General features: G+C 44.5%; 1 protein-coding gene across 3 annotated transcripts in view; it reads right to left on the reverse strand.

Moving 5' to 3' along the window:
• Positions 1 to 22370, reverse strand: part of CLSTN2 (calsyntenin 2) — a 616602-nt gene that overhangs the window by 70201 nt on the left and 524031 nt on the right. The gene's annotated exons all lie outside the window — the stretch shown is intronic.

The following is a 22370-nucleotide window of genomic DNA, read 5'->3' on the forward strand; positions in this document are numbered from 1 at the left end:
CAGGCTCCAGGCTCGGAGCTGCCAGCACAGAGCCTGTCACAGGGCTTGAACCCACAAAGTGTGAGATTGTGACCTGAGCCAAAATTGGCCGCTTAACCAGCAGAGCCACGCGGGTGCCCCTGTGCTCTTTGAATTCTTTGAAATGCCTCCTTAGGGAAAGGCCCACTTAGGAGAAGCCTCCCATCTTAGCATCTTGCGATCATTACCACCTCTGTGTGTACAGCACTTTCTCCTCTGCTTTGCGCTGCTCCCTGGGCTGAGAACTTTCCACACACCATCTTATGTATTCTTATGTATTTGCTGGGGCAACTCTTGGAAGTAACACTATTCTTTTCTTCACCTTGCAGAGGCTCAGAGAGGTTAAGTAACTTGCCCAAGGTCACACAGCGAGTTTATGTCTAGAACCTCACTGATCACTGTGAGCCATCAGTCAGCAGCAGCGTGTCCTAGCAGCACAGCCATCACCCGGGAGCCGGTCAGAAACTAGTTGCAGACGTCACTCTGACCTTCCGAATTGGCATTTGCAGTCTAATGAGATCTCTAGGTGTTCAGTGTGCATTAAGGTTTGAGAAGCTCTAAACCGTTATGTGGTAGGATCACCCAAGAAAGAAAAAAATAAGCACATATTGGATGAGAGCTTGAATAGCGTGTCTGGGAAGGATTCCTGCAGGTCAAGTGAAAATAGGCTGGAAGGCCTTGGGAGAGGCAGATGAGGCCTCTGGAAGCATTTCATTAATCCCTAAGCATCTAGCTGCCTGGGTGTCCCTCCTCTCTGCCCCTAGCTCTCAGACCAGACAGAGGGGGCTGCTCCCACTGGTTTGCTGAAGGATTGACACAGGTGTTTGTCCTTGTGTGGTGGCCATGGGAGCCGATGGCCTGCAAAGGGCATTAGAGCTATCGGGACCACTCTTGCAAACATCTCAGCCTTAGGAGGAAGGAGTGGGAATTCAGGCAAGCTAGCTAGTGTGAAGGTGGGAGGCAGGTGGGAAGGGAGGGAGAGAGAGAGAGAGAGAGAGAGAGAGAGAAAACAAAAGCAAGGTGGGGGAGGGGATGGGTTGACTTGGGGAGGAGGCGCCTTGTGCACCAGAGGAGGTAAGTGAAGGGCAAGTGCTCTCCACAACCAGGCTCCCTCCAAACAGGGTCAGGGGGCCCTCCCCATCCCCCCCCCCCCAACACTCACTTAGAAGTGAGAGGAGTGAGACTGGTACTTAATCACTATCCTTACTGCCTTGGAACTCATCCATTTAGATCTTTATTTATTTCTTTATTTCTTTGTTTATTTTATTCCTCCTTCATTCCTCATCGGATTTAGAATTTGTATTGATAATAGATACTTAATAACCATCATTAATGGCAACAGCACTGATCACTTTCCATTAATGAAATAATACTTATTATTTTCAAAGTACTCCACAGAGTCCCTGGGAGGACAAATGGGTGAGTATTGTACGCGTTCTACAGAGATAAAAGTAAGGCCTGCAGAAGTGGGACTTCATCGGAGGCAGCTTCTGGAGTAGGGGACCGGGCCGCAGCCCAGTTCTCCTGAATTCTAGACGCCATCGCTTCCTTGGCATTCCCTCCAACTAACCAAATAAACGTGAAAACCAAGCCAGCAGTAATGACACAAGGAGATAGAGAAACCCAATGACTCCATAAAAATCTGCTCTTTCGCTCCTTTTCCTGCTTGTGTTCTTGCTAGGACCCACTTCCCCACTTTACACACGTCTCAGAAATAGTGTATGTCTTCGTTGCAAGGGACAAGCAGTTCATGATTTCTCTGGAGTCTTCCAGCGAAACAGGTAACATCTAAGGAAGGGCCAGGCGAGGATGAGCAGAGGAAGCCATCCATGCGCATTTCAGATCAGCAGACCCAGACACCGCGATGCCAAGACCCCTGGCTCTAAGCAATAAGTGACTTATGGAGGACACCCGGAGGCTTGTCCTTGTTCTGACTGGTTCCTGGACGCCTGAGAGGATGCATATACCAGACCACAACTGTCAGTGAAAACCCCACACCCTGAGCAAAGACGAGACTCTCCTTTCCTTTCTGAGTCTTTCAGACGCTCTGTCTGCGCCTGAACTCTCTCCGTATCTTCAAAAACTCTGTTCTCACTTCCTGCCGGCTCATGTTTGACTTCTATCCTGCACAAAGCCAAGGACCCTCTTGGCTAGTCCTGTGGGTCCTCCCCCCCACCTCCCGGGCCCTTGGACCTGGCCTGCCTGCATCAACAGCACTGATCAAATGTGGGCAAAGAGGAGAAGATGCCACCCTCGGATTCAGGAACATTTACCCCAGTGTCATACTTTAAGAGTATTGTGTTAAGCACAATCCATGTTTTATAGCTTTTTTTTTTAACATATATTTTTGAGAGACAGAATGAGACAGAGCACGAGTGGGAGAGGGGCAGAGAGGGGGGGGGGACACAGAATCCGAAGCAGGCTCCAGGCTCTGAGCTGTCAGCACAGAGCCCGACGCGGGGTTCGAACTCACGGATTGCGAGATCATGACCTGAGCTGAAGTCAGCAGCCCAACTGACTGAGCCACCCAGGCGTCCCAGCACAATCCACGTTTCAGATTCACGACTGAGAATCCTGCTTGAATGGTTTACTCTGGTTCCATGGTGGGACTGCCTACATCTGTTCGGAAGTTTTTCTCTCCTTCACACATTCTGAGTGTTTTCCTCATTTTCAAGTCTGTCTTTCTTCTGTGGACACATATATATGTATATATGTTGCTTGGTTGTTTTTCTCGATTCCCAGATATTTTCTGGGTCTTTAAACAATTACCAGCGAGGCTGGTTTGGCGACCAGCCTCTAATCTTCAAATAGGAGAAATGCCTTTCGAATGAGTGGGTGAATGAGGGGATGGTTATGTCTGGAATCCCTGGGGATCGGAAGCTGATGCTGAATTCCTGAACCCCTCCCTGGGGGCCCCTAAACTGGAGGCTCTCTGACTCCCCATGAAATGCCCTGATTTTCACACCTTGCTCTCCCATCAATGGGAACCTTTGTTTTTACAGGGGTCTTAGATGTCTGCACCCCATGCAGAGTGAGGGGGGAACTTCAGGAGCCTTAGGCATGCCATCAGAGATGGTCGGTGACAAATATTCAGAGATGGTGGTTGGATTAGAGTGCCCGTGACACCAGGGACAACTCCGCCAGTAAGCAGAGCTACCCTGCACAAAGATCAGCCTCTCTCCCTCTAAATGGTGTCCCTGCATCCTGGGTCGTAGGAGTGGCTCAGCACTCAGGTGGCTCTTTGTTTCTCGGTTTGCAGTTCTCAGGCCCACAGCCCAGAAAAAGAAAGAAAAGAACGCCCAAGCCGAAGGTGTCCTCCCATGTGGTTGGCTAGCCGTTTAATTACAAGGTCCAATCAAACTAATTACACTTTAAGGACCTCAAAGACATTAGGTAATTAAAGGCCACCTTGCTGCCAGGTTCCAGAAACGCAGACTGTTTCTGTCGCAGTCAGTAGATGGGCCATGTGAGTCATGCAGTGAAGAGGTGAAGCTTGAGACCAAGAGTGAGAGGGATCTGGAGACAGCAGATTCTCTAAGGGCTCAACATGGGTTGACGTTTTCAGAGTCAGAAAGCTATTTGAATTTTTTCTTCTGGCAAAATCCATCAGGATAGAAAATCTGGTTTCCTCGTCAGATTATATGACTGAGCCATAGCTGCTAAGAGCTGAGTTATGTGAAGATGAAATAAGGTAGACCAGCTAATGCAGTGTTGGGTATACAGGAAGTGCTCAATAGATAGTTATTGATATGATATGATATGATATGATATGATATGATATGATATAATATAATATAATATAATATAATATAATATAATATATAATACAATATAGTATAATTATAGTAATTGTTTGCTGTTTGGTTTACGGGAAAAACATTCATCAGTGCCCACAATGCCAGACAGAGTGCTCAGTGTTGGGGATTCCAGGGACATGCTGTCTTTGCGGATCCTTGGGGTTTCCAATGACAAATGTAACCCAGGCTTAGAGGAAACACTTCAGGAAACAAAAGCCTTATACTTGGTACGAGACGTGACAGCTCAAGGCCACCTTGTTGCGTAAAGAGAGGTGGTGACAACAGCTATGGGTTCACCCTCAAGCACCCACTCCAGCCACTCTCAGGGGCACTTCAGGGAATAAAAGACATGAGGTGCTTTGAAGATATGACTCTTACTGAGAGACTGGATTAGCACACAGAAAATGTTGAATTTTGTATATGCCCTGGCCCATCCAAAACATATCGAACATGGCCTGTGAGGATAAAGTCAGTAGATAAGTTTTTTTTAAAGTCAGGAAATAAGAAGCCATGGAAGGGAAAATGTGGGTAGGAGAGTCTCTTAGACACCTCTCTGGGCCACCTCACATCTGGGCACCATCTCTCTGTGGGAGGAGTGGGGCAGAGGGCATGGCCACGGGTTGGCTACAGCTGACATTGTGGCAAATAACTCTGTGTGTTCCATCCAAAGCCCCAACCCGATGGCCCCTTACCCTGCTGTGGGGCTCCCAGTTGTCTCTGAGGCATAAGGCACAGCAGGACAAATGCCATTTAAACATTCGGGGACATAGACATTCCTTGGGCAAATATTGAGCTATTGGGAGACAGGTGCCAGTGGACAAATTCTTCTCCTTTTCTCTCCTCCCATAAGACTTAACAGCTAGTTACTACTAGCTAATATTTGCTTCGAAGGAACAATCAGCTGAACTTGATTACAAGCAGTGCACAGCTTGATACCACATCCTTTTTATTTACATCCCTCAATCCCTACCTCACTCCCCTTTCCCATACACACATTCCCAGGGATTGCGCTCCTCATTATAAAGGAGAGACCCATATACTTTTGCCTCAGACTTTGCTTTCTAGGGACTCAGGCGAAGACAGGAAGTTAAGATGAAGTGTGGGAGGGAATGTGTGTGGCCCGCCCCCTAAATGTATGTGGGAAGGGTCTGTTCTTCAGCAGAGGGGCAGCCAGTGGTTCCAAGCTGTGTAGCAGCCAGTGCAAAGAGGAAACCTGATGTGTTATATTGTCTTGCCACGCCCACAAAAGGAAAGGATCCTTTTGGTTAAAGAGAAGCAGAGCTCTTTCTTATACTGAGTCCAGACTGAAATCTCCCTCGTGGGTTCTCAAAAGGAGGCATTGTGTGATGCAGAGACCTCAACCTCACCTTTTATTAGTCTAACAATGAGTTTTGGGGGCTGGCTCTTATAACACCCTTCGACGTGGCCTGAAAAATGAATCATCGAGGTATACTCCAGCAAGAGCCTAGAGCCAGAGAGATTGTGTTTGGTTAATATCAAGGGTTTTGAACTGGTGTGGCTTGCCGTATGACTCCCGGTTCTGCCACTGACTACATGTGTTACCTCAGGCAAATTAAACTCCCTACGTCTCTGTGTCCTTCATCTGTTAAATGAGTCATGATAAGGATAAATAAAATAATGCATGAAGAAGGCTCAATATGACACTCAGCACATAGTGAGTGTCCCGTAGAAATTACTATGGATGACACTGTTCTGAGACAGTCCCTGGAAGGAAGTCCAGGTACAGCATGGTTCTCAGATGATCTGTCTTAATTCACAGGTATGTGTAGAGTATTTTGAGGTGTAGCTCCTATTTTTTTTTCACCAATGAGGGTCTCTCTTTGATTTCAAACATTTCAGGCTTTGCATACAGTTGCATCCATGGTCTGAGAGAATAATACAACGACTTAAAGCTACTGTTTATAATTATATGAATATATTATTTTATTAATGATCATAGCATTTGAAATCCAAAAAGCACACGCAGGCTATGTGTGCAAAGTACTTGGCAGGGCAAATTATCCAAGAAGACCCCTCAAAGTAACCCCTCAAAGTGTTCCATGGTTTGGGGTTCCCAGAGCCAGAGATCTGATCTTTTGATCTTTCAGTCAGTTTGGAGAACACCTGTACTCTAGGCTGTTTGGCTTTTTTGCTTTTACTGGCTACAAATGCTAGTACAGAATAGAGAAATGAAATACAGGGAAAAGAATATTGGGAAGGGCCACGGTAATCACAGGGGTTCCTAAAAAAGAGGCCCTAATTTCTCTTTTCTCTCCCCTTCTTTTCTTCCTTCCCTCCTTCCTTCCCTTCCCCCTCCCTCCCTCCATCTCTCTTTTCTTCCTCCTTCTGGCCCAACCACCCTTCCTCCCTTCCTTTTTCCTTCCCTCCCTCCCTTTTCCTATTTCATTCTATAAATACTCTGTGCCAGTGACTATGCTAATGCTGGAGATTCAGTGTAACCACACAGAAGAGGTTTCTACCCTCACAAATAAAGCTCAAAGTTTGTAGGGGAGACACACGGTAAATGAATAATCATACAAATAACTGTATATTTTAGGTTGTGACAAGTATTTTGAAGGAGGAGCACAGGAAGTGACAGTTTTAATAGCGGGTCCTAGAGTCTAGGAGTCTGGAAAGGCTGACTGACAACAGGTGGGCAACCCCTGGTGGAGAGTGCAGTTATGGCTATGCCTCCTCCTCCTCCGACTGCCATGATGGGCATCGTGATCCACAGCTGGGGTGAGGCCACCCTTCATGGGTGTGGGCACAAGCCCCTGGGCCTCTCTAGGAGGCAACGTGCTGTCGTGGAAAGGGCACAGATTTTGGAGAGACCCACTCAGGAGCGGTGTGGCTTAGGACAAGCCTCTTCAGTGCTCTGAGCCTCAGGTCTCCCGTCTGTGAAATGGGGTCACGATTCTTCTTTGCAGACCACTGTATGATTAGAAGAGCAAACGCAGGCAAAGCCCCTAGAGAAGATCCTAGCATCGAGGCTCAGTAATGTTCATTCCTTTGACCCTCTTCTTCCCCCTTCTGTGGTATTGCAACGTGGTGACGTCATCTAGCCCCTGCTACAGTAGGAAAAGAGCTCTGCCAGGTGCCTCTGTGTGACCCCTACCAGACCTAGCTTGATGCCTAGTATAAAGCAGGTAGCCACAGCGGGTGCTGCTCACAAAATATGTGATGGAGGAAGCAAACTTGTCACAGTGCCCTTAGGTTCCATGACTAATGCTACAGTTCTCAGAACAGCACGACAGAGATTCCAAACAGACCCTGTAATGCATGTAAATGATTCTCCACCATCCTAAATAATAACACAGATTTAATTAAAAAACACTTTAAAGACATCCTCTCAAAGCCGCGGCCCAACCCTCTGTTCCTTTATCAGACTCTCAATTTGCTGACTGGAGTGTGATTTTTCCTGAAACCTCTGAATGGCAAATCACATTTTCATCCCGAAGTGTCAGAGATAAAGCCATGTGAGAGAATGGAATAATTAAAGGCCAAAGAGGTAAACCCAGCGAGGAGTGCAATAGGAAACATGAGTGAGCCAATGATGTTCACAGACTTCGTTTTTTTCCCTTTTGCTGATTACACCAAAGGTCTCGGCTGTAAATTAGAACCGTGTTCTCCTGAAATATTAATCTTTGTCTTAAGTGGAAAAAAAAAAGCCCATGGTTGATTGTTATAATTGAAACTGCTGGTAAGTGTCCTTGGAAGAGGCAAGTATGGTCTGTCAAACTCTTTGCAGAATATTCTTTACATGGTGGGAAGCCCAAGCTTGCAGTGGGGGCTGACAACAGACAGGGAACCCTGGTGGAGAGAGCCCAGGGACTTGCCTCCCTCCTCGGACTGGTGCGATGGGCATCATGATTCACAGCTGTGGGTAAGGGTCACAGGTGTGGGCACAAGCCCCTGGGCCTCTCCAGAAGGCAGTGAGCTGTCGTGGAAAGGGCACAAGTTTTTGGAGAGACCCATTCAGGAGCGCTGTGGCTTAGCACAAGCCCCTTCAGTGCTCTGAGACTCAGATGTCTTCTCTGTGAAATGGGGGTAGTGAGTTTACCTACAGAGTCCTGAGATCTTCCCACCTCCATTCAACTTCTTCCATCCATCCTTGCTCCAGCATAGACTGGCCGAGCCCCCTACTTGGAGCCTGGTGCTGCTCTCTGTGGCTGTGTGGGACACAGCAGGAAGACACACCGACAAGGTTCCTGCTCTCATGGAGGGAGTTCACATAATCACATACACAAGTAGTTATGGAACGTAAGCCAGCGTTGTCCATATTGGTACTCATTCAACCAAATTTCCTTGAGCGAGGTGCAAAAGGCCAAGGTCACGTGGTTGCTGAGGTGAGTGACTGCTTACCTCTGACGGGGTAAGCGCCATCTCTGATGTAACCCTGTATGCCTGGCGCCTGGCACAAACCCGGAACAGCACACGCTCAGGAGAAGTGTATTCAGTCAAGAGAATCTGCTCTGGGGCTAGTCAACGACAGCAACCATGTCTTATCTGCCTCTGCATAGAACATTCCAGAATAGGTTTTAAATTCGTTCAGCCAGCATTTTCTGAGACCCACTCATTCCCCAGATATTGTACATGTCCTTTAGTGAACACATGACTGAGTTTCTGTTGGGCAGACAACACCGAGTGCAACTTCTGGGTCCAGTTTAGGAGAAATTGCCAAGCAGTTTCCCAAAATGGCTGTACCAGTCTACATTCCCACCAGCGGTCCACAAGAGTTCCGGTCTCTCCACATTCCTGCCAAATCTTGGTATCGTTGTTTTTCTTTCCTTTTTCATTCCGGTGGATGTTCAGTAGAGCTCGTTGTGGATCTATCTTGCATTTCCCCGATGTCTAATAAAGTTGAGCACCTTTTCATGTGCTTACTGGCCATTTGGAGAATTTCTATGGAGTGCTTTTTTGGGTCTTTTGGAGGGCCAGGAGTTTTGTCTGCTTTGCTCACTGTGTATCCTCAGCATCCAGAACAATGCCTGCCACAAGTAGGCACTCACAGGAAGGATTTGTTAAATAAATGTGCAAATCCACTTACTTCTACTATCATTTCCTTAATAGTTTTCTTTAAGTCAATTCGCTTTTACTTAAATTAAGTGACTTAGGAAGGTAATTGTATGTCATTCCATAGCTCTGAAATCATGGTTGTAATGCGCAGGTTCCACTTTTTTCTGTTACAAGTTAAAATAAATGGGCAACGTTTAATTTTTTAAAAATTCATGTATGTGTTTTGAAAGATCTCCCCCTTCATATCACTGGTGATATACGAGTACATCCTAAATTAAATAAATGGATTCCTGTGAAACATTCAAGTGCCCATTATATGCTGGCTGTGGCTAGCTCTCCTGTATGCCAGCGGTATGCAAGCTACGCCCGCAGACCCGGCACAAAGGGGAAACGGGTATTCGGACAATGTGCCCGGGCCAGGTGGCAGTGCTGCGGCCTTTGTGATGTCTTTAGAAGGATCGCCGAGGTGAGGTGACCGAGTGGACAAGAGGCTGGAGGGGTGCCAGATTGGCGAGACGCACAGACACGTGGGAAGACAAATTAACACTTGACTCCAGTTGTGATAGAAAGTCTGGTTTTTTTCAATTTTTTAAGAGGCCAATTGTGCTTTACTCCACAGATAAAAAGTTTTAAGTGTGTGAGGGACAAATGACTTGCAGGGGGTTAAGACTGCTAAAATCTTATTAAATGAGCAGGCTTTACATGTCCGGCCCCTCTCTCCCTAGATAAGCTGCTGGTAGATGGCGTGTAGAAACAGAGCGAAATGAGGAAGGCTCCTGGCTTCTTTGGTCGGCCACATGGGAGCCTGCACCGGACGTCACGGCCAGCCAGGCTGGCCTGTGGCAGCTTTGCAAGGTGCGGGGTCTGTCGTGTCGTGTGGTGACTGAGCTGATGGTGCTGCCAATGTTCAGCCCACAACACTGCTTGGTGAACAGGCTGCCCACGACCTAAAGGTAGGAAGTCACAGAATCCTGCCCTCAAAAGCTGGTTGCCTGCTGGGAACAGTGACCTAGGGGGTGTACCACAATAAGAACTGGGCCTGGGCAAATGGCAGCGGGGATGACAGCCTTCTCTGTGGCTCAACCTCGGTGTTCTGGAATGGAAATCAGTGGGACGCCCCTAGTCTGAGTGCTGAATGATTCCTCAGGGTTGCCCATTAGCTGCCACTTCTGGGGATGAGCGTCTAACACCCAGGCACCGAGGGGCATTTGTGTTCAGTTCTGTCTCCAGTAGGAAGGGATCCTTCCTTCATACGGAGACGTAGCCACCCCTCGCATCTCCGTGGAACTGGGGGGGGGGGGTTGCATAGACACAGAGTCACTGGTATGGAGCCCATGCAGTCCACAGAGCAGATGCCATGGCTGCCATGCTTGCTCGCTCCTGCCAGCGTGCTGGGCTGAGCAGCAGAAGGAAACAAGGTCTTGAAGAGAGACTTAAAATTTTAGTGTTTTGAGACTGCGCTGAGTCAAGCCTTAAGCCAAGGGAGAAACTTTGTAATGGGAGCAAGGATCTCAAAGGTTCTGGAGCTTTGGAGCCTTGAGAGCCTGTGATGCCCAGAGAAGGCTCTAGTCAGACTCTCAGAGCCACTCTACTGGATGCTTGGGGAAGGCTTCTCTCCAGCTCCTTAATGCAGACAGCTTGGAGGCAGAGCTACGCTAGGTGCGATGTGCTGTGTTAGCCATGTTTAATCCTCCCAACCCTGTGGGGGAAGTGCTATTTTACCCTGGCTTTACAGGTAGGGGAACTGAGGCACAGTGAACTTAGTTGCCTTCTCCGAGGCCATACAACCTTGGCAGGTCTGGGATTCAAACCCAGGAAATCAGGTTCCAAAATCTATGCACTTAACAACTAAGCCAGGCTCCCACTCATGGCCAAGTACACCAGAGGGGATGGCTTCTTATTTCCAGAAAGTTCTGAATTCTAGAATCCTCTAGGACAGAGTCAAACTGGCTAAGCCAAGACTGATCTCTAGTGGGGGCCAAAAAGGTAAAAATGAGGATAATAATTAAACAATGCAATTTATTATTACCTAGCATGAATTAGGTGCTCTACGCATATATCTAATGCTTATTAACCCACTTTACAGATGAGGATGGGAAGACTTGGAGGAGTTGAGTCACGTCCCTGAGTTCCCACTGCTGGAGGGTAGCCATGATGAGATGTGAACTCGAGGTTTTCGGCTTAAAGCCCATGCTCTCGCTTCTACATACTTTCCTCTGCCCTCATGAAGCTTTCTATTTCCCCCAAGTATTACCACATGTACGGCCTTCCTTCTTCTCCCATGGGCATGTGAATATAAAGGCTTGTTTGTCACTGAGGAAAGGGACTGCTGGCCTCAGGATGCCCCACCGCCCCCACCCCTGCAAGCCCAAGCCAATTTACACTTGGCCGTTAGCATCCCCACCATATTGGGTATTCTCATTAAAAGCAACTTGGCTGTTTGACTTGGATAAAAATGAATTAAAAATCTGTGTAATTTATAAATTTATAATGTGCGTTTTCTGTTGCTAACCCCTTTAACTCCAGGCCTGGGCTGTCTGCTCCCACAGACTAACTACCTCTATCTGTCAGGGACACACTGCCTCCCTGGAAAAAGAGCGCAGATTTGGTTGCATCTTCAACTCTTCTGTTTACCGGCCACTTGGCCAAGGGTGAGTTGTTTTTAACCACTGCTCAAAGCCACAGTTGCCTTACACCTGAGGAATGGGGCCGTGGTGCCTGGCAGGAGTTAACTGAGACACGGGGTGGGGGTGGGGGGCGTGGAAGCTGTGGAAAGTAAACAGCAAAGTGCCGGGCCCGTGAGCGGTTCCCCCACCTGCTGCCCCAACCAGCCCGGCAGTGCCTGGGACGCCCTGAGTCCTCAGATGGACCAGTGTATGGTAGGTGTCCTTCCTGGGCGCCTTGTTCACATCAAGGCTTCTGCTGCTGCCCAGGATGGTTAGGCCACCCTTCCCTGCCAGCCCTGATCACAGTATTTGAATTACCTCTGTCTTCCATGAAATACTAAACTCCTTCAGGGTCAGGATCGGCTCCTGCCCCACTCATCACCCTGGCACCTGACAAAGGCTGCAACACACAGTGGCCCTCAACACACGCCGCTTCCTTTTACATGACTTCTTACGATAACGTAAATCAAGATGCAGACGGCCACGCAAAACAAGTGTAGAATGGAATGAACTATTAGAGAGTGAGCTACTTTTACAGCCACTGCCCAGGCCGAGAAATAACTTTTCCAGCCACCCAGATGCCCTGCTTGTGTCCACACCCCCAGGCCCCACCCTCCCAACCACCCTCCTGCCCCAAGCAAGGCCCACTCTCCTGACCTTTACAGCCTCTCTATAGTCTGACCACTCAGATCTGTGCCTCTGCACATTATAGTTTTTTCCCATTAAAAAAACTAGCTTGTTCCATTTCTTTTTTTTTTAATTTACAGATTCCTCCTTGATTGCTTTCTTTTCCTTACAATCTAATTGTCAAAAAGCCCAGGACATCTGACCTACAGAGTTACTCTATCTGGATTTTGTTAATTGCATACTCACATGCAGTTTAAAAAGTAGCTCCTGCAAATAGGCAATTGGATCCAGGCTCAGAATATTCATTTTCAACCCTAAACTTGGAGTTAGCTATTTCTTCAAGAAATCCTGGTTTCTTTTCGTACAAATGATATTTTAAGACCACAGTGTGGATAATCAGAGCAGAGACCTGTCATAGTTCTGTTCACCACTATATGTCCAGTTCCCACCATGTCAGTGCCTGGTATGGCATAGTAAAGAAAGAAAAGTAAAGAAAAGAAAAAAGAAAAGAAAAGAAAAGAAAAGAAAAGAAAAGAAAGAAAAAAAGAAAGAAAGGAAGGAAGGAAGGAAGGAAAGAGAGAGAGAGGGAGGGAGAAAGGGAGGGAGGGAGTGAGGGAAGGAGGGTGTGAGGGAGGGAAGAAGGAAGGAAGGAAGGAAGGAAGGAAGGAAGGAAGGAAGGAAGAAGGAAAGAAAGAAAGAAGGAAGGAAAGAAAGAAGGAAGGAAGGAAAGAAAGAAAGAGAGAGAGAGAAAGAAAGAAAGAAAGAAAGAAAGAAAGAAAGAAAGAAAGAAAGAGAAAGAAGGGAGAGAAAGGAAAGAAGGAAGAAAGAAGGAGAGAGAGGAAGGAAGGAAGAAAACAAGGAAGGGGGAGAGAGAGGAAGGAAGGAAGGAAGGAAGGAAGGAGGGAAGGAAGGAAGGAAGAAAGGAAGGAAGGAAGGTAAGGAAGGAAGGGAATGAAGAAAGGAAGGAAGGAAGAAGTCTGTCTGCCTATGTATCTATCCATCCATCCATCCATCCATCCATCCATCCATCCATCCACCATGCATGCATATGTGTGATAGTGCCTATGCATTATGATAGTGCTGGCCCCCCAAAAACATATTTCCATGGGTCACATGTTCTGCTGCTACTCCCTCACTAACCTCGCTTGACGCTGACCATATCAGGTAATCCCTGCAACCACCCCAAACTGTTTATAATAATCCTCATTTCACAGATGAGGAAACAGAGGCTCAGAGACGTAAAGTGATGCATTCAAGGTCACATAGATAATAGAGGGCAGAGCTGAGCTGCAAACTCAGGTCCAAGAGACTTCAAAGCCTGCATGTCTTTCATGGCTCCTCGATGAATATGTGCTCTTGGAATGTAAATGTGTTCACTTTAAAATTTGATCTTGATTGAGATTTGCTGACGAATGACTGAGTGAATGAATGCCTGACTTCATGGGGCAGAATGTAGACACAGCCCAGTTCTGCCCTCTGCTCCTCTATCAAGTGCTTCTTTCCTTCTTCTTCTTCTTTTTTTTCTTTTTTGGTTCCTACTCTGACATATTTTTGCTAGATGGCAGAGGGATATTTTCAGTATTCTGGAATAAACCTAAAGGTATATTTTTTCTCTTGGCTTATGAGGCTCATTTTATTCATATGTTTACAGATGCAAAAGTGGGCAGAGGGTATAATAATTCTTCCAGTAACTCAAGTCTCAGTTCACATTTGTGCCCTGATTGAGGGCTCACTTTTTATTTGAGTCTAAAAAATAGGTAGAAGACTCTCTTTTTGGTTTGAGCCCACATAACTAAAGTTTTTTGTCCCCTTGCATTTGTGACTGTAATTAACCATCTGACAGAGTTGTGTCCGATGGAAAGATATGTAGTCCTTTTAACAGGAGTAGACCTCGCTATAAGACTGACACCGAGCTCTTGGTTTCCAGGGCAGCCTAAACAGGACAATGGCTCTGTGGTAACTAATATTTCATGTCCTTTCCAGAAGCAGGTGCTAGATCTTGCTATTGGGAGAGCAAAGAGCTCTCTTCTCATGGGAAGCTACCACCTACTTGCCAAAGAGTAGAAGCCGTGTGGATCCATGGGGTCAATGCAAGGGTGACCCTACCACTGTCCTCTGTCTTCATGTCAGACCCTGGAGCCAAGGCAGTGTGGGAAAGAATGACAACTCATCCCTACTGATAAAGAGGGGGGGGGGAGACCAAACTATGTTTTGTACCTGTAAGTAGCCTAGGAGATCATAAGGAAAGTTGACTGGAAAACCTTCATTGGGCTGTTCTGAGAAGCTGGTTTCGTTCGACTCTTGAAGGTAAAATGGCCAAAAGGCCTAGAGGTGAGAGATGAGGAGTCAAGGAAATGCCAAATAAATATGGACACTGTTGATGCAAATGAGAGATAATTTCTGAGATCTTTGTGGCTATCCCCATGCACAGGATAGTTGTAATTTCCCTCTGAGCCTCTAACTTATGGCTAAAATCATTACTTTTGCAGAACTTATCACTGTATTTACTTCCATGACAAGCATGAACAATTTGAACAAAGAGTGATATTTCTGTTTAAAAAGGGAAAGAAGGACACTTACTCCATCAGAGGGAGGCTGATTATACAGATGATGCATACAGGCCTGTAACTTCCTAGGGCCTTAGGTATACACTGTTTTAAAATGTCCCCAAGATTTGTTTGAATCAGGTATGGCAAGACACACAGACACAGAAGTGACTGTCATGAAGGAGGAAGGTTTTTGGTTTTTGTTTTTGTTTTTGGGATGTTGATTTATTTTTGAGAGAGAGACTGAGTGGGGAAGGGGCAGAGAAAGAGAATCCCAAGCAGGAGACTGATGCAGAGCTTGAACTCATGAACCATGAGATTGTGACCTGAGCTGAAATCAAGAGTCAGATGCTTAACTGACTGAGCCATCCAGGCACCCCAAGGATGAGGGTTTTATATTCACCGATCCCTAGAAACTGGAGGCACCACACCATGCAGGGCTACATGGGGAATCACTGGGGTTGGTTGAGAGGCAGAGGGAGTAAGAAGAACTGTGGGCAGGTTGCTTTATTATGGTTTTTTTTGGAAGGAATGGGTGAAGCTGTAAGCAAGCTGAACAGGTTTAGGGCTGGATGGTCTGAATAATTTCAGTGGGTATCCCTAGATGTCCAGTACTTGGCCCTCGGATGATTTAGGGCAGGTGGATAGTGTCCTGGTCTGAAGGAGTCCAATAAAAGGAGGCAGATGGACGGATGGACTCAGGATTGGTTGGTTTGGATATCAAAGGCACGATACTGCAAGGGGAAGTCCCTCTCTGGGTCCATGAGGCCCCAAGATGTCAGAGCATCAAAATACAGAAAAAAAAAAAAAAAGACTTGATACACACAGAGACAAAGTTGATGCCTTTGCTTGCAGCCCCAAGAGCAGCAAATTCCTCCTTTCTTTCTATCCCTGCACCCCTAAGTCACTGTCCACATCCCTCAAATTTAATACCTGTTGGTTTTCTTGCTTACTTCGAAACCTAAACCTCAGACTTTTCTCTCTAGGCCCTCTAGAACCCGGTTTCATGGCAAAAAGCACTTCCACATTCTGAAATATTATGTCCAATTCCAATTCACGGTTGGGAGGTCAGATTGGGTCCTCCTTCGTCATTCATGCCAACTCTCGAGCACTCACCTTGAGCACTGTCTGGAAATTCCAGATTCAAGTGCTCTATTCCTTGTGCATCACCTGCCAATAAAAGGTCTTTGCCATCGTGATACCTTTGCCCATTTTTTTTGAAGGGGGCATCTACTTTAAGAAATGTTCATCTTGAGCTTGCACTTTTTTCCTGAGTATCCCTTTAACTTCCCTAGCCTAAAAGTAGGCCTTCTTTCATATGCATCTTTAGCTTATCAGAATACTTAGTTAACACTCCACGTACAATGTGAGAACCTTGGTGCATTAGAACTCCACCCTTACATCTGCATATATTATCATATGTTTTACATCTACATTTGTTATATGCCCTCAATACACTGTTATAATTATTGAATTAGAAGTCATGGCCATTTAAAGAAATCCAGAAGGAAGAAAAAATAGTCTTTCATACTTAACCACATACTTGCCATTTCTAATACTCTTCTTTTCCTCTTATAGGTCTGTTTCCCCATCTGACACCATTTCCCTTCGCTCTTAAAAAGACTTCCTTTGTCATCCTATTTCCTTTTGGTCTCCATCATTTCCAGTAAGATTTCAACTGCTTTCATATTGTTGTTCTCCCATATATAATGTTTTTTCTCTTTTTCTGTGGATGCTTTCAAGATGTTCTCTTTTCGTTTTTGAACAGGCTGACAATGCTATGATTAAGTGTGGTTTCCTTTATACTTGTTCAGTTGGAGCTTGCTTATCTTATTCAATCTTTAAGATGATGTTTTATTTTATTTTTCTTAATGTTTATTTATTTGAGAGAGAGAGAGAGAGGGACTGGGGGTGGGGCAGAGACAGACATGGGGTGGTACAAAGAGGATCTGAAGTGGGTTCTGTGCTGACAGCAGAGAGCCCAATGCGGGCTCGAACTCACAAACCATGAGATCACGACCTGAGTTCAAGACAGACACTTAATCAACTAAAGCCACCCAGGTGCCCCTAAGATGATGTTTTATACAAAATTTGGAAACATTTTTTTTGCCATCAGTTCTTCAATGAATTCTTAAAAAAATTTTTTTTTAATGTTTATTTATTTTTGACAGAGAGAGAGAGAGACACAACATGAGCAGGGAAGGGGCAGAGAGAGAGGGAGACACAGAATGCGAAGCAGGCTTCAGGCTCTGAGCTGTCAACACAGAGCCCAACGCAGGGCTCAAACTCACAGACCGCGAGATCATGACCTGAGCTCAACTGAATGAGCCACCCAGGAGCCCCTAATTAATTCTTTTTTTAAAAAATCTAATTTGTTGTCAAATTGGCTAACATATAGTTAGCACATAAAGTGTGCTCTTGGTTTTTGGGGTAGATCTCCGTGATTCATTGTTTACATACAACACCCAGTGCTCATCCCAACAAGTGCCCTCTTCAACGCCTATCACCCATTTCCCCCTGCCAACTCCCATCCACCCTCAGTTTGTTCCCTGTATTTAAGAGTCTCTTGTGGTTTGCCTCCCTCTCTCTCTGTTTGTAACTATTTTCCCCCTTCCCTTCCCCCATGGTCTTCTGTTAAGTTTCTCAAGATCCACATATGAGTGAAAACATACAGTATCTTTCTCTGAATGACTTATTTCACTCAGCATAATACCTTCCAGTTCCATCCACATTGCTGCAAATGGCATGATTTCATTCTTTTTCATTGACAAGTAGTATTCCATTGTATATATAAACCACATCTTCTTTATCCATTTGTCAGTTGATGGACATTTAGGCTCTTTCCATAATTTGGCTATTGTTGAAAGTGCTGCTATAAACATTTGGGGTACAAGTACCCCTATGAATCAGCACTCCTGTATCCTTTGGATAAATCCCTAGTAGTGCTATTGCTGGGTCATAGGATAGTTCTATTTTTAATTTTTTGAGGAACCTTCACACTCTTTTCCAGAGTGGCTGCATCAGTTAGCATTCCCACCAACAGTGCAAGAGGGTTCCCGCTTCTCCACATCCTTGCCAGCATCTGTAGTTTACTGAGTTGTTCGTTTTAGCCACTCTGACCAGTGTGAGGTGGTATCTCAGTGTGGTTTTGATTTGTATTTCCCTGATGATGAATGACGTTGAGCATCTTTTCATGTGTCTGTTAGCCATCTGGATGTCTTCTTTGGAAAAGGGTGTATTCATGTCTTCTGCCCATTTCTCCATCAAAAGACTTCTAGAGCTGTTACATGAATTCAGCAAAGTCGCAGGGTACAAAATCAATGTACAGAAGTCAGTTGTATTTTTATACACAATAATGAAGCTACAGAAAGAGAAATAAAGAAACTGATCCCGTTTACAATTGCACCAAGAACCATAAAATACCTAGGAATAAACCTAACCAAAGATGTACAAGATCTCTATGCTGAAAACTATAGAAAACTTATGAAGGAAATTGAATAAGACACAGAGAAATGGAAAAACATTCCATGCTCATGGAATGGAAGAATAAATATTGTTAAAATGTCAATACTACCCAAAGCAATCTACACATTCAAAGTAATCCCAATCAAAATTGCACCAGCATTCTTCCCAAAGCTAGAACAAACAGCACTAAAATTTGTATGGAACCACAAAAACCCCTGAATTGCCAAAATAACATTGAAGAAGAAAACCAGAGTGGGAGGCATCACAATCCCAGACTTTAGCCTCTACTACAAAGCTGTAATCAGCAAGACAGTATGGTATTGGCACAAAAACAGACACATGACCAGCGGACTAGAATAGAGAACCCAGAATTGGACCCACCGATGTATGGCCAACTAATCTTTGACAAAGCAGGAAAGAATATCCAATGGAAAAAAGACACTCTCTTTAGCAAATGGTGCTGGGAGAACTGAACAGCAACGTTCAGAAGAATGAAACGAGACCACTTTCTTACACCATTCACAAAAATAAACTCAAAATGCATGAAAGACCTAAATGTGAAACAGGAAATCATCGAAACCCTAGAGGAGAACGCAGGCAACAACTTCTTTGACCTTAGCAGCAGCAATTTCTTACTTGACATACCTCGAAAGGCAAGGGAATTAAAAGCAAAAATGAACTACTGAGTCCTCATCAAGATAAAAAGCTTCTGCACTGCAAAGGAAACAACAAAACTAAAAGGCACCCGACAGAATGGGAAAAGATATTTGCAAACGACATGTAGGGTAAAGGGTTAGTATCCAAAATCTATAAAGAATTTACCAAACTCAACACCCAAAAAAACAAGTAATCCAGTGAAGAAATGGGCAGAAGAAATTAACAGACACTTTTCAATTAATTCTTTTATGCCCCATTCATTCACTCTTGTTCTTGAGTTCTTTTTAAACTTTCCTCTCCTCTCTTCTCCTCTCTTCTCTTCCCTCTCTCTTTGGCTCAAGATTTTAAGAAATCTTTCTCCCTTCATTTTTCCTCATATTGGACAGTTTCTTTTGATCTCCCTTCCAGTTCACTGACTCTTTCTTCTATCTCCAATCTGCAAAGCCCACCCTTTCACTTTAAATTTTGTATTTTTCACCATAGATTTTACATTTATGTAGTTTTCATTTCTTTGCGGAGATTCTGCTCACTCATTATGACAATCTTTAAAGTTTTTAAACACATTGAAAACAGTTGCTTTTAGGTTATTTTCTGATAATTCCTGCATCTGCATCATTTCAGGGTCTGTTTCTCTTGAACAATTTCACTCTGGACCTTTGGTCACATTTTTGTGTTTCCTCACATGTCTAATAATTTATATTTCATCCTGGGAACTGTGCATTATACATTGCAGAAACTCTGGATCCTGCTATATTTCTCTGAGGTTATTGATTTTTGTTAAATTACTGAATCATCACCTTGTACCTGTAGAGTTGGTCTTATACTATATATGAGTATGTTTGTTTGGGTTTACCCTTCATTCTGAGCCAGTCCCTTAATCCCGGCATATAATCTTTATTCATGTCTCTTCTGGTATTTCACCCAGAGTTTTCTAGGTGTTTTCCTGGCCCTTCAAACTTGGAGGGATTTTAAAATAAGTCTCCTTTGCAGTAGGCAGTAGCTAAAATCTCTATTCAATTTTTTGGTCTTTCTTGCTGTTACTTTTCACTGGTTTCTTGAAGGCTCCCCTGTGTGTACACAGTTCAGGGGTCATCCAAAGATTTAAGGGGCTTGAAGGAAGATTCTATTCTGATTTTGGGATTTCTTCCTACATGTCCCTCCTTTCTGGTATTAAGCCTGTATTAGAACTCTTTAGAGACAAGACAGTGTCAATATCACCCTGCTATCTCAGAATGGGCCATTTTTCAATTCCTATTTTTAATATTTTTATTGAGATATGATTTACATATCACAAAATTAATTCATTTAAGTGTATAATTCAATGATTTTAATAAATTTATAGATTTGGGCAATGATCATAAAAATCTGGTTTTAGAACATTTCCATAATTCAAAGATATCTGTGCCCATTTGCAGTTGATTCCTGCTCTCACCCAAGCCCTAGAAAACCACTGACAGTCTATCTACAGAATTGCCTTTTATTGATATTTCATGTAAATGAGGTCATGCAATATATAGTCCTTGTTGTCTAGTTTTTGACACAGCACAATATTTTTGAAATTCATCCACATTGTATGAACCAATAGTTTGTCCCTTTTTATTGTTGAATACAATTCCATGTACAGATATACAATAGGTTATTTATTCATTCACCTTTTAAAGGACATACTGGGTTTTTTTTTTCTGGCAGCTTTTTTTCAATGTCACTCAGGTGATATATAGCCAAACTGATGCTTATAGGTCCATGGACTAGTGTTTGGGAACCACAGATAAGGACTCATTTTTTTAAATTTAATAAGCATGTGTTGAACACATATTTGTAGGAGACACTGTGTTAAAGATTAAAGGTGTAAGTAAGAATGGTATCCCAGTGTAGTGGAGGAAATGAATTAACAAACAAATAAGTGTAATACGGTATGAAAAATGCAGTGACAAAATTCTGGGGCCCCCATGGAAGTAAGGTCAATTGTCTATGGGGGAGGGAGTTACAGGAAAGTCTTTATCAAAGATGTGAGCCCTGAGTCCAGTATGGAGAGATAAATAGGTAATTGTCCATAGTGGAAATGACTTGCTTGTCTATGACATACTCTGTTTTATTTTTCAGAGCCATGCCGACAGGTGCATGCATAGTGTGGTTCAGTCTGACTGTGCCTGGGGGTTGTCTGAAGGAAACTATTCCTGTGAGTTTCTGCTGAGGCAGAAAGATGGATAAATCCAGTGGAGACTCAGAGGAAACCCAGTTCTGCCAAGCTATGTAAATACTTCTCACCTAGATCAACATATAATGGAAAAGAACATGGAGTTTTGGAGAATGGTAGACTTGGTCCAACACCTTAAGCAAATTATTTCATCTTTCATAGCCTCATTTCAGTATCTATAAAATTGAGACAAGAAATCACTTCAAAAGTGACTATGCAGTTTAGACTTCATGTGTGAACATCAATGAGCTCAGATACTGGCCTCTTAAAAAAACGCTAGTTTCCTCTCTTTCCCTCACATGTAATATGTCACTGGCTAACAGTTGAACCTAAAGCCAGAATGAGTTAATGCAATTGCAAGGCTTATTTGTCTTTAGACATCCATTTCATTGCCTCAAGAAAGCTACCATCTTCTGAGTAACCAAGGGATACAGTAGCTGTTTCATAATGAGGCCTTGCTTCCTTCTAAATAGGCACTGATTGTCAAGGTGATGGAGGAGGTTCATTATTTAAAGGCATAATTAAAGGGCCCTTCCTTTAGCTAACTAATGAGCAGTAAGTGTAGCAATATTTGCATGTTTAGACATTAAAGATGGAAACAGATGACTCTCGGGATTGGGAGAAAGCAGGGAAGGTAGAGCTGATTCATCTCACTGCTGGGCCTCCAGGGTTATTGCTGTGCAAGACTTCCTTGGAAGAGGGCTCCCCATGAGAAGTCAGCTCCATTGGCTACTCTTGCTTTATGGGATGAGCCACACTCACCACTGGGCCTCAGGAGCAAGCTGATCTTTATTTTACTTTAAAAGATGCTAAATCATGATTCTTCCTAAGCCGAGCTTGGAATGTGCTCCTAGATGGACACCCACACCCTGTTCTGAACACTTCAGTCTTAGCATGGATATCGGTTCATTCTTGTCTTCTTGTGTCGCCACTAAAGTTGTAAACCCTTCCAAGTCAACAATGGTGTTTTTTTGCTCTCTTGAAGTATGTGTGTTTTAAGGTCATACTTAAGGTTCTTCCATTTATTAGGTAAGAGATTTATTATCTAAGAGATTAGATAAGATGCTATGTCTCCCATTCTTCATCCTTAACCTGGGTGTTATGCCTAAGCTGCAAGATTTTTGTTAGAATTAACTTCACTTCTCTTAAAGGAGGGCTTAGCATTAGAATTTGCCATTTCAGGGGCGCCTGGGTGGAGCAGTCGGTTAAGCGTCTGACTTCAGCCAGGTCACGATCTCGCCGTCCGTGAGTTCGAGCCCCGTGTCAGGCTCTGGGCTGATGGCTCAGAGCCTGGAGCCTGTTTCCGATTCTGTGTCTCCCTCTCTCTCTGCCCCGCCCCCGTTCATGCTCTGTCTCTCTCTGTCCCAAAAATAAATAAACG

The sequence above is a fragment of the Felis catus genome, chromosome C2, assembly GCF_018350175.1.
Source record: "Felis catus isolate Fca126 chromosome C2, F.catus_Fca126_mat1.0, whole genome shotgun sequence".
Classification (NCBI taxonomy): Eukaryota; Metazoa; Chordata; class Mammalia; order Carnivora; family Felidae; genus Felis; species Felis catus.